General features: G+C 47.6%; 1 protein-coding gene and 1 pseudogene across 1 annotated transcript in view; both read right to left on the minus strand.

Moving 5' to 3' along the window:
• The window catches only part of LOC132808465 (zinc finger protein 850-like), a 31,066-nt pseudogene extending 17,513 nt beyond the window's left edge, over positions 1 to 13,553 (minus strand).
• Positions 1 to 15,910, minus strand: part of LOC132808475 (gastrula zinc finger protein XlCGF7.1-like) — a 506,159-nt gene that overhangs the window by 288,709 nt on the left and 201,540 nt on the right. The gene's annotated exons all lie outside the window — the stretch shown is intronic.

The following is a 15,910-nucleotide window of genomic DNA, read 5'->3' on the forward strand; positions in this document are numbered from 1 at the left end:
CTGGCTCCTCATTCACTGCTCCATCTGATACACGACATTGGAAACTCAGTGCAGGAGGCTGCAAAAAAATGAGTAGTTTTAAAACAAAAACCTCTTGGAGCTCAAAGTTCAATGAGAGTCTGAGCCCGGCAGTAAGTTCAGGTAACCTTTATTGTGACCCAACTTTGTTACAGCTTCAGATTCCACCCCCCGCACCGCCGCCCCCCCCCCCCCCCCCCACCAAAAAAGGCATAGAAAATGTTGCTTTTTTTTAAAATAAGCAGCTCAAGGTCAAAGCGCACACATTGCCACCCCCCTTTCTTCCTTTACTATTGGTCAGCACCGAATTGTCCCTTTGTAATTGGGTCCTTGCTACAGCCGTAACCCATAGGAAATACTGCCTTACTCACCAATTTCAACCCATACCTTGTCTCCAAGTAAGTTTCTCTCCACGCATTTGCCAGTGGGGGGGGGGGGGCAGTGTAGAGTCAACCACACTGTTGTGGGTTTGGAGTCACGTGTAGGCCAGACCGGGTAAAGGATGCAGCTGGGACGACCGAGTGATCCTATCCCACAACGACAGTTTCCTTCCCTAAAAAGGACGCGAGTGAATCAGATGGGGGTTACTCCACCCCCAACCCCCGAAAATGGTTTCACTGTTAGATTCTGCACTCCAGATTTCTGACCGAATACCAATTCTGCCATCTGTCAGGGCAGGATTCAAACCCGGGAGTCCCTGGAACCGGGCTGACAGTCCAGTCGATAACGGCACTTGGCCGTCGCTCCTTCAATCCCCCTGTGATGGCACGTGAACTCGCTAGTGCCTCCGCAGATGGGAGGAGCAGGTGAAGCCTTTCCAGCACTCGGGGCAGCTGAAGGGCCTTTCCTCTGTGTGGACCCGCTGGTGGGTCAGCAAGTGGGAGGCCTGGGTAAATCTCTTCCCACACTCAGGACAGCTGAAGGGCCTCTGTCCCGTGTGGACCCGCTGGTGGGTCAGCAAGTTGGAGGCCTGGGTAAATCTCTTCCCACACTCAGGACAGCTGAAGGGCCTCTGCCCCGTGTGGACCCGCTGGTGGGTCAGGCGGTGGGAGGCCCGGACAAAGGCTTTCCCGCACTCGGGGCAGCTGAAGGGCCTTTCCCCAGTGTGGAGCCGCTGGTGCCTGAGCAGGTTCGAAGAATTGCTGAAGGCTTTCCCACACTCGGGGCAATTGAAGGGCCGCTCCCCTGTGTGGATACGCCAGTGGGTCAGCATGGTAGAGTCCTGGGTAAAGCCCTTACCGCATTCGGGGCAGGAGAACGGCTTCTCCCCCGTGTGGATGTGCCGATGAACCTCCAGGGCAGACAGAGCACGGAAGCCTTTCCCACAGTCGCCACACTTCCATCGTTTCTCCACAGGGTGGGATTTCTCGGGTTTTTCCACGGCCGAAGCGTTAGGTGCACACAAACGTGTGGAGACCCTCCCCAACATGAATTCTTCTTCCCAGGCCGTACAGCTATTATACGATCCTCACTGAGTGCACTGCAACGGTAGGGTCTCTCATCCAGTCCCACTGATGCTAAAAACCTACTCAAACAGGAACCAAAATGTTTTGCTCCTTCTTACAGAATTAGAATTGAAAACCGTTGCTTTCCCAATGGACTGAGTGACTGTCAGACATTGACATCAAAGTGAGGACTGCAGTCACTGGAGAGTCAGTGTTGAAAAGTGCAGTGCTGGAAAAGCGCAGCAGGTCAGGCAGCATCCGAGGAGCCAGAGAGTCAACGTTTTGGGCATAAGGCCTTCACCTGTTGATTTTGAAACTTCTGTCTTCAGATCTTCATATACTCTGTAAAAAGCGATTACAAATGTCATCACTGCCAGTGCAGGGTAGAAATTCTGAACAAGCAATTAATTCTACTTTCTGCAGACCATTCTTTTCTTTTATTATTCCACAAAATTGAAAGCACCATCCCATTCTCCCTCCCCCTCTGATCTCACTCCACTCTAATTCTCCTGAAAGTGCTGATTCAGGATCTTACAGGGACAGAAAAGCAAAAACGTCAAAACCGACATCTCTCTGAATTTTGGATACCTCCACCTGAAAGTTAATATCTTTCACAACATTAGGATACTGCTAAGAGTGAGCAGGTCTGATTTGGGAAGAGTGTCAATTCAGGGTGCACCTGCAATGCAGCTTCTTGAAGAAGAACTAGACACAAAATGGTTAACGTCCCCGGGAAGCGGGGGAGCAAAATGAGACATCAAGGAATTAACATAGACACCAGAGAGAAACTGAAGGTAAAGATGTGGCAAATGTTTGTGGAAAGCCAGAGTCACAGCCATACAGCACAGAAACAGACACTTGGATCAAACTCTTCGGTGCTGACCAGATATCTGAAATTAATCTAGTCCCATTTGCCAGCACTTGGCCCAAATCCCTCTGAGCCCTTCCTATTCATATCCCCAACCAGATGACTTTTAAAATACTGCAACTGTACCAGCCTGAGCCACTTCCTCTGGCAGCTCATTCCATAAATGCACCACCCTCTGCGTAAAAAGAATACCCCTTTAAGCCGCTTAAATCACCCCCTTAACTTATTAACCTCCAGGTCTGGACTCCCCCATCCCAAGGAAAAGACCTTGTCTAATTACCCTCTCCCCGCCCCTCTTCATTTTATAAAAGTCTTTCAGGTCACTCCTCCCTCTATCCGTCTCTCCTCACCTTTAGTTTGCAGAGTCTGCTCCCTCCCTGGATTCACTCCAGTTGCTACAAGTGAACAGATTCCCCCTCCCTGGATGCAGAGTTCCCCAGAGGGAAGGAGTTGCACTCTGAAACTGACATGGCCACTTCCGCGTTGTGACATCACCAATGGAGCGAGGCCGGCAGCGGGAGCTGTCACACTGCGCCTGCTCCGGACGGCGGCCGTCTGGTCCGCAGTGCGCCTGCGCAGTTTGCAAAACATCTTCCCGTCGGAGAAGCTCCATAGTATGGAAGCAGGCCAGTCGGCCCAGGGAGTCCACACCCATTCCCCAACCCCTATTGCTCAGCATTTAACCCTTACTAATGCACCTAACCTGCACATCCTATGGTTAATCCACCCTAACCTAGACAGACGCCAGCCTGACATAATAAATTAACGCAGTTCCATTTGCCAGCATTTGGCCCACATTCTTCTAAACCTTTGCTATTCATATATACAGATACCTTTTATATTGTGTCATTATTTCAGCCTCCACCACTTCCTCTGGCAGCAGGTTCCACACCTCCACTACCCTCTGCGTGAAAAAGTTTCTGCTCACTTCCCTTTCCCCATTCACCTCAGACCTATGTTCTTCTAGTTCAGGACTCCCCTACCCTGGGGAAAACACCTTGCCCTGATCTATGCCCCTTATATACTTTTATAAGGTCACCCCTCAGCCTCTGATGCTCCAGGGAAAATATCCCTGGCCTCTCCCTGTACCTCAAACATTCCAACTCTGTCAACAAGCCTTATAAAAGTTTTCCCACCCCTTTCAAAGTTTCACAACACCTTTCCTATTGCAGGAAGACCAGAACTGAATGCATTATTCGAAAAGTGGCCTAACCACATGTCCTGCACAGCCACAACAGGAACTCCCAAATCCCGTACTCAATGCTCTGACCAATAAAGGAAAGCATATCAAGGTCTCTTTGTTCTGCAACATTCCCCTTAACTGTTCAAGTCCTGCCTGGATTGATTGACCAAAACGCAAACCTCACATTTCTCTAAATTAAACTCAACCTGCCACTCTTTGGCCGATCAGCCCATCCGATCAATTCTCATTTATATCTCTTTCCTCCCTTATTCCAGAGAAGCTGAAGATCTCCATCCCACACACTCTCCCTCCATTTTCAGTTTGCTGAACCTAATCCCAGCTGTACCACATCCTGAAGGGTCTGGTTCATGCTGATTAACAGGGCCATACTCACCAGGAGGGGGATCTAATTGAAACATACCTAATACTGAACGACCTGGACATTGGGAAGATATTTCAATTGGTAAGAGAGACTAGGACCAGAAGACCTTTTAGAATGGAGAAAAGGAAAAACTTCAGCCAGAGAGTGGTGAATCTATGGAATTCCTTGACACAGAAGGCTGTGGAGGCCAGGTCACTGGGTCTATTTAAAACTGAGATAGGTAGTTTCTTGAGTATCAAGGGGATCGAGACGTATTGGGAGAAAGCAGGTGAATGGGGTTGGCAAACCGATCAGCCACGATTGAATGGTATGAGCAGACCCGATGTGGTGAATGGCCAAATATCTGCTCCTGTCTTATAGTCTCTTACTGTCCTGGACAAAGTGAGAGAGTTGGGAGCAGAAGTAGGTCATTTGGTCTTTCGAGCCTGCACCAGCTTTGAACAGATCATAACTGGATATTAATTTACCTACATCTAGGTGGATAGGCTGGGATGTTTTCAATGGAACACAGGAAGTGGAGATGCGACATTATAGGAGAATTATAAAATCATGAGGGGCATAGATGAGGTGAATGGCAGGAGTTGTTTCAAGATTAGGAGCAAATTTTAAAGGTGCGAGGTGAAAAGATTTTAAAAGAGATATGAGGAGCACCTTTTTCCTTTGAGAGAGTGGTTTGTGTGTGGAATGAATGTCCAGAGGAAATGGTGGATGCAGGTACAGTAACAGCGTTTAAAAGATGTTTGGATAAGGACATGAATAGGAAAGGTTCAGAGGGAGGTAAAAACAATGACTGCAGATGCTGGAAACCAGATTCTGGATTCGTGGTGCTGGAAGAGCACAGCAGTTCAGGCAGCATCCAAGGAACAGCAAAAGCCGGAAGGTTCGGAGGGATATGGGCCAAACACAGGCAGGTGGAATGAGTTTAGTTTGTGAACATAGTCAGCACGGACTAGTTGGACTGAATGGTCTGTTTCTGTGCTGTCCAACTCTGTAACAGTTCTATACTGGTCTTGAAACCATTTTCTTGTCTTCCCCCAGAAACATCCACCTCTTTGTTGTTCAAAAATCAGATGAGTTCAGCCTTGAATATATTCAATGACCCCCCGCCCCCGTAACTGTAGGAAGGCATCCCCACTTCTGAACTCAATTTCTCTTGCTAATATAACACTTGCCATGCTGATTGCTTGCTGTACCTGTCTGACAACAGGCAGTGACTGGTGTAGGAGGATGCTGAGGCCCCTTTGTACATCCACACGGCATTCCTGATGAAGGGCTCGGGCCCGAAACTTCAACTTTCCTGCTCCTTGGAAGCTGCCTGACTGCTGTGCTTTTCCAGTGCTACACTTTTTGACTCTGATCTTCAACACCTGCAGTCCTCCCCTTCCCCACATCCCCATATATCACCAATTAAACAATGCCCTTCCTTCCTTTCTTCCCCACAGCAAAGGCTATAACCTCACACTGTGGGACTGTGTTTGCCAATTGAGACACAGACCTGGATCAACAGTTCCTGAGACTGCTCCTCCCTGGATTCACTTCCTTTACATTCAGTTGCTGCGAGTCAACAATTGAAGCCCACAATGAAATAAGAAATGGAAAAGAGTGTGCCGTACTCCCAGATGTTAAACAGAGGAAGGAAGTTGCAGTCTGGAGTGAAGTTCAATCTTCATTCAGAGAGAGAGGTGCAGCAGCAGCTTCAGAAGCTCATGGGACAACTTCCGCATTTTTTATTTTATTAAACAAATTACAAAACAGTTTACAATAAACATTTACAGCTGTACAAGAGACAGCAATTTTACAAGGGAGAGGAGCAGCAAAGCTAGGCCCCAAACCCTACCGTTTGACCATTTTACAGGGAGATGAGGACAAACCTCAAATCCCAGTTCCACATATGACAAGACAGAGACAATGACATTTGTACATTAAACAATACAGTTACATACAGAAGTGCAGACAATACAGACACAGCAAGCCTCCCACCTTCCAACCACTCTAAGGCAGCCCACCCCTACCGGTTCTCAGTCCAGCCTGTGCCCCTTTCAGTTACAACTTCCACATTCAGACAATAGGGGATGTTCTCATTGGCAGGAGGACTACCCTCTGTTCGGTCCTCCAAGGCTCCTCATTGGCTTCTAAAGAAGATCGCGCCCCGTTGCAGCGGACAGCTAGGACCATGCGCCGTTCTTGCTGACACCGAGGAGCGTGCGCTGTCCACTCTGTGGCAATGCTGTGATTACTGACAAATTTAAGTGTCAAATGCCAATAGGAGAAAAAGGAACGGTAGAGCCAATATTTCTTTTCCCCGTGACTCGACCTAACCAAACATGCTCCTCACTATTTTTGCTAGTCACCTTGCCTGCACCCCTCATGATTTTACAAATCTCAATAAGATCACCCCTCAACCTCCTCCACTCCAGTGAATAAAGTCTCAGCCTCTCCTTATAACTCAAACCCTTCAGTCCTGGCAACATCCTGGTAAATCTTTACCGAACCTTCTCTAATAGTATTCTTCCCATAACAGGGCGACCAGAACTGCACTTGGTGTTCTAAAAGTACAACTTCAAAATGATGTCCCAACTCCAACATTCAACAGTGTGTACAATGAAGGCAAGTAGGCTAAACAACTCTTCACCACTTTGTCTACCAGTGATGCAACTTTTAAAGAACTATGTACCTGAACCACACCCCCATGTCTCTGTTCTACAACATAACGCAGGGCCCTGCCAGTAACTGCTACTAGTCCTCCCTTTTTTTTAAGCAAAATGCAATTCCTCACTTTTATCTATACCGCTCTCGTGTACACGCTGTGTCTCAGACACAGATACGTACCACCCACTCTCACCCTCTCATAGGCTTATACTTCATCACACTCATACATTACCAAGCACGCACACAGGCAAACATATACTCTTAAGCAAACTCTCACACACAAAGTCACATGCACGTGCGCGCACACACACACTCTCTGCTGCATGCACAGACACACACAGGTCTATGGGGTAAATTTGCATTTGCAGATACATTCAATTTTGATCAAAAAAGCACACAATCTGCAGGCAGTCAATCCATGTAATATTTTATACATTCCTACTTTGGAAATTCAAGATTGGGATACAGACAGAGTCAAACCTCACATCCTTCATGTACTGAGCTGAGATGTCACTGATTTTTATAAAACCTTAAGTCATCTCAAGAATGTGACTCAAAAGTACTTCTGAGCTTTACATATTAATGAACCAAAACCCACAAAACCATTCTAGAAGCTGAAAGACTAAACCACAATCTTGATTTGTTCAATATATCCTATCCGTAGTATGACACTGTGATCGGTTGCGATATGTTCCTGCTCCATAGGTACCCGATGAAAGAGCAGCACTCCGAAAGCTACTGCTTCCAAATAAATCTGTTGGAAGATAACCCGGTGCTGTGTAATTTTTTCACTTTATCCACTCCAGTCCAACACCGGCACTTCCACATTGTTCCCAGTGAACACAGCCCACAGCTTCTGGTGCTGCCAGGAAACCTTACAATGCCAATGACATGGCACACTCTGCACTCCGGAAAAAATTCTAACGGTACTGGCTCCTCATTCACTGCTCCATCTGATACACGACATTGGAAACTCTGCAGGAGGCTGAAAGAAATGAGCAGCTTCAAAACAAAAACCTCTTGGAGCTCAAAGCTTTCAATGAGAGTCTGAGCCAGAGGGTAAGTTCAGGTAACCTTTATTGTGACCCAACTTTGTTACAGCTTCAGATTCTCCCCAGCAAAAAGGCAGAGAAAGCATAGCAGATTAAAAAAAAAAACACCTCAAGATCAAAGTGCACACAGACACCCCCCCCCCCACCCCCTTCCTTTAATATTGGTCAGCACGGAGTTGTCTCTTTGTAATTGGATCCTTGGTACAGCCGTAACCCAGAGGAAGTATTGCTTCAATCAGCAATTTCAACCCATACCCTGTGTCCAAGTAAGTTTCTCCTCGCCCATTTGCCAGGGGCTTTTTGGGGTGGGTGGGAATCAGTCGCACTGCTGTGGGTCTGGAGTCACGTACAGGCCAGACCGGGTAAAGGATACAGCTGGGGCGACTGAGTGAATCAGATGGGGGTTTCTCCACCCCCACACCCCTAAAATGGTTTCACCGTTAGATTCTGAACTCCAGATTTCTGACCAAATTCCAATTCCACCATCTGTCGCGGTGGGAATTGAACCCGGGATCCCTGGAACTGGGTTGATCGTCCAGTCGATAATGGCACTCGGCCGTCACTCCTTTAATCCCCCTGCGATGGCATGTGAACTCGCTGGTGGCTCCGGAGGTGGGAAGAGCGGGTGAAGCCCTTCCCGCATTCGAGGCAACTGAAGGGCCTCTCCCCCGTGTGGATCCGCCGGTGGGTCAGCAGGTTGGAGGACCGGGCAAAGCTTTTCCCGCACTCGGGGCAGCTGAAGGGCCTCTCCCCCGTGTGGACTCGCCGGTGCTTCACCAGGGCAGAGGAATCACTGAAGGCCTTCCCGCACTCGGGGCAGCTGAAGGGCTTCTGCCCCGTGTGGACCCTTTGATGCTTCAGCAGGTCGGAGGAATCGCTGAAGCCCTTCCCGCACTCGGGGCAACTGAAGGGCCTCTCCCGGGTGTGGACGCGCTGATGCTTCAGCAGGTCCGAGGAATAGCTGAAGGCCTTCCCGCATTCGGGGCAGTTGAAGGGCTTCTCCCCAGTGTGGACCCGCTGGTGCGCATGCAAGTTGCTCACCTGACTGAATCCCTTCCCACACTCGGGGCAGGAGAACGGCCTCTCCCCAGTGTGGATCCGCCGGTGGGTCAGCAGGATGGACGCCTGTGTAAAGGCCTTCCCGCACTCAGGGCAGCTGAAGGGCCTCTCCCCCGTGTGGACCCGCCGGTGCTTCAGCAGGATGGAGGAATTGCTAAAGATCTTTCCGCACTCAGTGCAGGGGAACGGCCTCTCCCCTGTGTGGACCTGCTGGTGGGCCTGCAGGGCGGAGGAATTGCTGAAGGCCTTCCTGCACTCAGGGCAGAAGAACGGCCTCTCCCCGGTGTGACTGCGCCGATGAATCTCCAGGGCAGACGGAGCACGGAAGCCTTTCCCACAGTCACCACACTTCCATGGTTTCTCCATGGGGTGGGATTCCTTGGGTTTCTCCATGGCCAAAGCTTCAGTCGCGCACAAACACGTCGTGAATTCCTCTTTCTAGGCCGTATAGCTGCTACACACTCCTCATTCAGTGCGCTGCAACAGTTGGGTGTCTCATCCAATCCCACTGATGCTGAAAACGTACTCAAATGAGAACCAAAAAGCTTTCCTCCTTCTCACAGACTCATAGTTAAAAACTGTTGCGGTCCCGATGGACTGAGTGACTGTCAGACATTGACATCAAAGTGAAGACTGTAGATGCTGGAGAGTCAGAGTCGAAAATTGCAGCGCTGGAAAAGCACAGCAGGTCAGGCAGCATCCGAGGAGCAGGAGAGTCAATGTTTCGGGCATAAGCCCTTCATCTGTTGATGTTGAAACTTCCGTCTTCAGATTTTCCAATACTCTGTAAAAAGAGATTACAAAGGTCATCACTGTCTGTCCAAGGTAGAAATTCTGAACAAGGAATTCTACTTTCTACGGAATACTTTTTTGTATTCCACAAAACTGAAAGCACCATCTCACTCCGCTCTAACTAATTCTCCTGAAGGATCTTCCAGGGGCTGAAAAGCAAAAAAGCCAAGACTGACATCTCTCTGCATTTTGGATAACTCCACCTGGAAGGTAATATCTTTCACAACACTGGGATATTGCTGAGAGTGAGCAGGTCTGATTTTGGGAAGCAAAAAAAGTGCCAATTCAGGGTGAACCTGCAATGCAGCTTCTTGAGGAAGGACCAGACACAAAATGGTTAACGACCCGGGAAGGGGGGAACAAAATGAGACATCGAGGCATTAACACCGACAACAGAAAAACTGAACATACAGACGTGGCAAACATTGTTGGAAAGCCAGGGTCATAGAGACATAAAGCACAGAAACACCCTTTGGTCCAACACGCCTGTACCAAACAGTAGAGAGAGATCTGGGTGTTGTTGTACACCAGTCAATGAAGGTAAGCATGCAGGTACAGCAGGTAGTGAAGAAGGCTAATAGCATGCTGGCCTTCATAACAAGAGGGATTGAGTATAGAAGCAAAGAGGTTCTTCTGCAGCTGTACAGGCCCTGGAGTATTGTGTGCAGTTCTGGTCTCCAAATTTGAGGAAAGACATTCTGGCTATTGAGGAAGTGCAGCATAGGTTCACGAGGTCAATTCCTGGAATGGCGGGACTACCTTACGCTGAAAGACTGGAGCGACTGAGCTTGTATACCCTAGAGTTTAGAAAACTGAGAGGGGATCTGATTGAGACATATAAGAATATTAAAGGATTGGACACGCTAGAGGCAGGAAACATGTTTCCGCTGATGGGTGAGTGCCAAACCAGAGGACATAGCTTAAAAATACAGGGTAGACAATTTAGGACAGAGATGAGGAGAAACTTCTTCAGCAGGGAATGGTGGCTGTGTGGAATGCTCTGCCCCAGAGGGCAGTGGAGATCCAGTCTCTGGATTCATTTGAGAAAGAGTTGGATAGAGCTCTCAAGGATAGTGGAATCAAGGGTTATGGAAATAAGGCAGGAACAGGATACTGATTAAGGATGATCAGCCATGATCGTATTGAATGGTGGTGCAGCCTCAAGGGCAGAATGGCCTACTCCTGCACCAATTGTCTATGTTACAAATCATTCAAATCCCATTAGCCATTTTCCATTTAAACCCTTCCTATTCATATACCCATTTAGATGCCTTTTTAAATGTTGTAATTGTACTTTCCTCCACCACTTGTGCCATCCTCTGGGTTAATAAATTGCCCTTTTGGTCAGTTTTACACCTGCCCCTCTCCCCCACCCTGAACCAATTACCCTCACATTCTGGACTCCCCCACCCCAGGGAAAAGACCTTGCCTATTTACCCTATCCATGCTCTTCATGATTTTATAAACCTCTATAAGGTCACACTTCAGCCTCCGACGCTCCAGGGAAAACAGCCCCAGCCTGTTGAGCCTCTTTCTATAGCACAAATCCTCCAACCCTGGCAACATCCTAGCAAATCGTTTCTGAACCCTTTCGTGTTTACAACATCCTTCCAATAGGAGGGAGACACAATATTGCAGAAATGGCTGTGGTTCTGTTGGATAATGGCGGTTTAATTCCAAAGTGTTAATTCCTCCATGAGAAGGGAATAATCAGCAATGTAGCTGTGAGAGGCCCCTTGTAGAAGAGTGAAGAACTGAGTGAGAGAACATTCCATTAAAATGAAGAGGAACAGAGTTGATTCAGAGACTGGGGACTTCAATCTAAAGCAATGGCAGAAACAAGAACAGGCTACAACAAATGAGGGAACATTATTGAAAGAAATGACAAACATTTAAATAGCACCAGAAGGAACAGTTGTTCCATCCTGTCTGACAAAATAAAACACAAAACGTGGCCTAGCCAGAGCTAACAAGGGACATTAAGGATCGCACTGGATCCAAAGAAGTGGCGTACGAATTGGCTAAAAATAAAGCAGCAGATCTGAAGACTGGGAGCAGCTTAGGTTTCAACAAAAGGATTGATGAGAAGGGGAAATGGGGTAAGTGAAGAGGCAAAAATAGCATTAGTGAAAACAATTACACTTAGAAACAGGCAAAGGTCTCATGTGGAATAAAGAGATGGCAGACCAATTCACCACATACGTTGCTCTGATCCTCACAAAGGAGGACACAAGTAACATCCCAAAATGTTGGGGAACACATGGTCCATTGAGAGCAGAACTGAAGGAAATGAGCAGTTGTGTATAAATGGTGTTGGGGGAAATTGATGGGATTAAAAGTTTACAAATCCCCAGCACCTGGTGATCCAAACGCCAGACTATGGCCCAAGTCATCCAACTGTCAAATCTTGAGCTGACCTTAGCAGGACTTATACACTTAATGGTAAGGTCCCAGGGAGTGTTGCTGAACAAAGTGACCTTGAAGTGCAGGTGTATAGCTCCTTGAAAGTGGAGTTACAGGTAGATAGGATAGTGAAGGTGTTTGACATGCTTTCCTTTATTAGTTGGAGTATTAATTAATGGAGTTAGGACGTCATGTTGCAGCTGTACAGGACATTGGTTAGGCCACTTTTGGAATATTGCATGCAATTCTGGTCTCCTTCCTATCGGAAGGATGTTGTGAAACTTGAAAGGGTTCAGAAAAGGTTTACAAAAAGTTGCTAGGTTTGGAGGATTTGAGCTATAGGGTGAAGTTGAATAGGCTGGGGCTGTTTTCCCTGAAGCATTGGAGACTGACCTTATAGAGAGGTTTATAAAATCATAATCATGGATAGGATAAATAGACAAAGTCTTTTCCCTGGGGTGGGGGACATCCAGAACTAAAGGGCATAGACTTAGGGTGAGAGGGGAAAGATATAAAAGAGACCCAAGGGACAACTTTTTCACTCAGAGGATGGTGCATGTGTGGAATGAGCTGCCAGAGGAAGTGGTAGAGGCTAGTAGAATTGCAACATGTAAAAGGCATCTGGATGGGTATATGACTAGGAAGGGTTCGGAGGGATATGGGCTAGCTGCTGGCAAGTGGATTTAGATTAGGTTGGGATATCTGGTTAGCATGGATGAGTTGGACTGAAGGGTCTGTTTCCATGCTATGATGTTTGTCTTGAGTTTCCCATCTGAAACTCGCATCATCCTGTAAAAGAAATGTCCAAAAGACATCACTGTGCGCACAAGATGGAAAAAAGACTGAGGGGACAGTTCAACTTTCTACAGAACACTTTTCCTATCTATTTGCTGACTGTATTAAATTCGAATCCTACACATTATTCCTCCCCCTGCATTGAAATTCAAATCCATCCTCATGTCTTTCCTCCACTCCTGGTGTTCGCCCTTTTCTCTTGTCTACAAACTGAAACTAACACCAACACGTCAATGCCCTCCTGCTCACTGCCATCTCGGAAACACCCACATCCTGTTCCAGTGGCACAAATTATCACATTAATTCACCTCAAATTCACAACCCATCTAAGTGTTGTTTTTTTTCTGGACCTGTCTCCCACTTCCTTTTCCTGTTTTAAGGGCACACAGACCGAGCTCAGGGCCAGGTCTCCCAGAGAGTGAGATGAGGAAATTCTAGTTGATACAAAGGCTGCCCCGAGGTTGGAATTACCTCCCGGAAATGACGGCGAACGGTGCCTTCACCAAGATGGCCGCCCGCCAGCCCGGCCCAAAGACAACTTCCGCCTGACCCTCACAAAGATGGCCGTCGGTTGCCCGGGCAACCCGAGGGGTCCTTCGCCGGTGAAGTAAACACTGGGCCTGTGCGGCTTTCATTGGAGACCTCAGGCCTCCCCCGAGAAGTTTATAAACTCCCCAGTCTCCCTCCTCCCGCGGTTTCCAATCCTACCCTGTCTCGCCATCTCCTCTCCCCGGGAGCAGGAGCCAGGTCTTGGCGCTTGGGCCTGGTGACCTCCCCCGGGATGTCTCTGAGACCTGTCCGTGTTCTGAAGAAGGATCCCCGGACCCGGAACGCGCTGCTGGACCCAGCGGTTTCGGTCCTTGTTCCTTCGGCCGCCGTCCCGCTGCGGGAGCTACACTGCACATGCGCCAGCTCGTATAGGGGCGGGGTCCTGATGAGTGACGTCTTCGTCAATTCAGGGGGCGTGGCTGGAGGAGTCCTCCAAGAATTCGGAAACAATAGGAGGCGGGGCGATAGTTGTGCCCGCCCCCTGCCCCTGAAAGTTGGTTTTCTTTTGGGTTCGAACGTAGTTTTTTTTAATTCAATTTTCAGCCTGTTCAGAAGTGAGCAGAATGGGTTCTGTCTTGATTATAGTGTTTTATTAAAATTCCTCTTGATTAAATTTTAAAATTATAAGTGATAAGTGCTAACTTAGCCTGGAGCACGTCTTTTTAAGAGCAAAAAGAAATTGTTGTTGTCTGGGTCTGTAGATTTTGGATGAGCAAAAATGGCCTTTAGTAGAGCCATATGCCCTTCCTGTCGGAAACGAGAGATTAGGGAGAGTTTCCACGTTACTGAGGATTGTCTGCAGCAAGTGTCCTTGATCATGAATCCTATCAGATCGACTGGATCTGTTGGAGCGACAGTTCGAGGCAATGAGGAATTTACAAGAGCTAGGGGGTGTAATAGATAGTTATAGGAAGGGAGAAAAGCTGCAGATACAGTCAGATAGATGGAGTAACACCAGGAAAGGTAGGAGAGGTAAACAGTTAGTGCAGAAATCTTCTGTGGCTATCCCCGTTTCAAACAAGTATACTGGTTTGGAAAATGTATGGGGTGATGGACTCCCAGGGGAACGTGGCATGAACAGCCAAGTTTCTGGTATTGAGACTGGCTCTAATGTAATGAGGGGCATGCTGGGGTCCAAGTGTTCGATTGTGACAGGGGACCCTCTAGTCAGATGCACAGACAGACATTTCTGCAGCCAGCAGCGAATAATCAGAATGGTGTGTTGCCTCCCTCGTGCCAGGATCAAGGATGTCTCAGAGAGGATGCAGAATGCTGCGAAAGGGGAGAGGGACAAGCAGGTCGTCATTGTACACACTGGAACCAACGACATCGGAAGGGAAAAAGATGAGATTCTGAAGGGTCAAAGAAAATTACGCAGGAATTGAAATAAGAAGGTCCTCGAGGGTCATAATATCTGGGTTACTCTCGGTGCTATGAGCTAGTGAGGGTAGGAATAGGAGGATAGAGAAGATGAATGTATGACTGAGGACCTTGTGCAGGGGAGAAGGGCTCACATTTTTGGATTGTTGGAATCTCTTCTGGGGTAGAAGTGACGTGTACAAGAAGGACGGATTGCACCTGAATTGGAAGGGGACTAATATACTGACAGGGAGATTTGTGAGAGCTGCTCATGAGGTTTTAAACTAGTTAGGCGGGAATAGTGAGGAAAGAGATCAACCTGAGACTGGTACAATTGGGAAAAGGAGTGAGTCAAGCAGTCAGGGTACGTAGGGACAAAGCAGAGAACAAGTTAGGATTGGTAAATTAAACTGAATTTACTTCAATGGAAGAGGCCTAACATGAAATGCAGATGAAGTCAGGGCATGGGATATGACAGCAATCACAGAAACGTGGCTCAGTGATGGACAGGACTGGGAGCTTAATGTTCCACAATACAAATGCTATAGGAAGGGTAGAAAAGGGGGCAGGCGAGGTGGGGAGTTGTGTTTTTGATAAGGGTTGGTATTACAGCTGTATTTAAGCAGAATATTCTTGGGAATATATCCAGGAAAGTTATTTGGGTGGAACTGAAATGAGAGGGATAATCACCTTATTTGGATGGTATTATATACCCCCCCTAAGAGTCAGCGGGAAATTGAGAAACAGATTTGTAAGGAGATTTCAGTTATCAATAAGAATAATACGGTGGTTATGGTGGAGGTCTTTACATCTTTGCCCCCTCACATTAAACTAATGTCCTCTAGTTCTTGACTCCCCCGCCCCAGGAAAAGACTTTGTCTAATTTACCCTGTCCATGATTTTATAAACTTCTACACAGTTACCCCTTAGCCTCTGATGCTCCAGAGAAAATAGCTCCATTCTCTTCAGCCTCTCCCTATAGCTCAAACCCTCCAACCCTGGCAATATCCTTGTTCATCCTTTCTGAACGTGACCTCCCAACTCCTATACTCAACACTCTAACCAATAAAGGAAAGCATACCTTCTTCACTATCCTATCTACCTGCAACTCCACTTTTAAGGAGCTATGAACCTGCACTCCAAGGTCTCTTTGTTCAGTTACACTCCCCTGGACCTTACCATTAAATGTATAAGTCCTGCTCTGATTTGCTTTTCCAAAAATGCAGCCCCTCACATTTATCTAAATTGAACTCAATCTGCCACTCCTCAGCCATTGGCCCATCTGATCAAGATCCCGTTGTAAATTTGAGGTAACCTTGCTCGCTGTCCACTACACCTCCAATTTTGGTGTCATCT

Source organism: Hemiscyllium ocellatum (genome assembly GCF_020745735.1).
Source record: "Hemiscyllium ocellatum isolate sHemOce1 chromosome 27 unlocalized genomic scaffold, sHemOce1.pat.X.cur. SUPER_27_unloc_6, whole genome shotgun sequence".
NCBI classification, from domain to species: Eukaryota; Metazoa; Chordata; class Chondrichthyes; order Orectolobiformes; family Hemiscylliidae; genus Hemiscyllium; species Hemiscyllium ocellatum.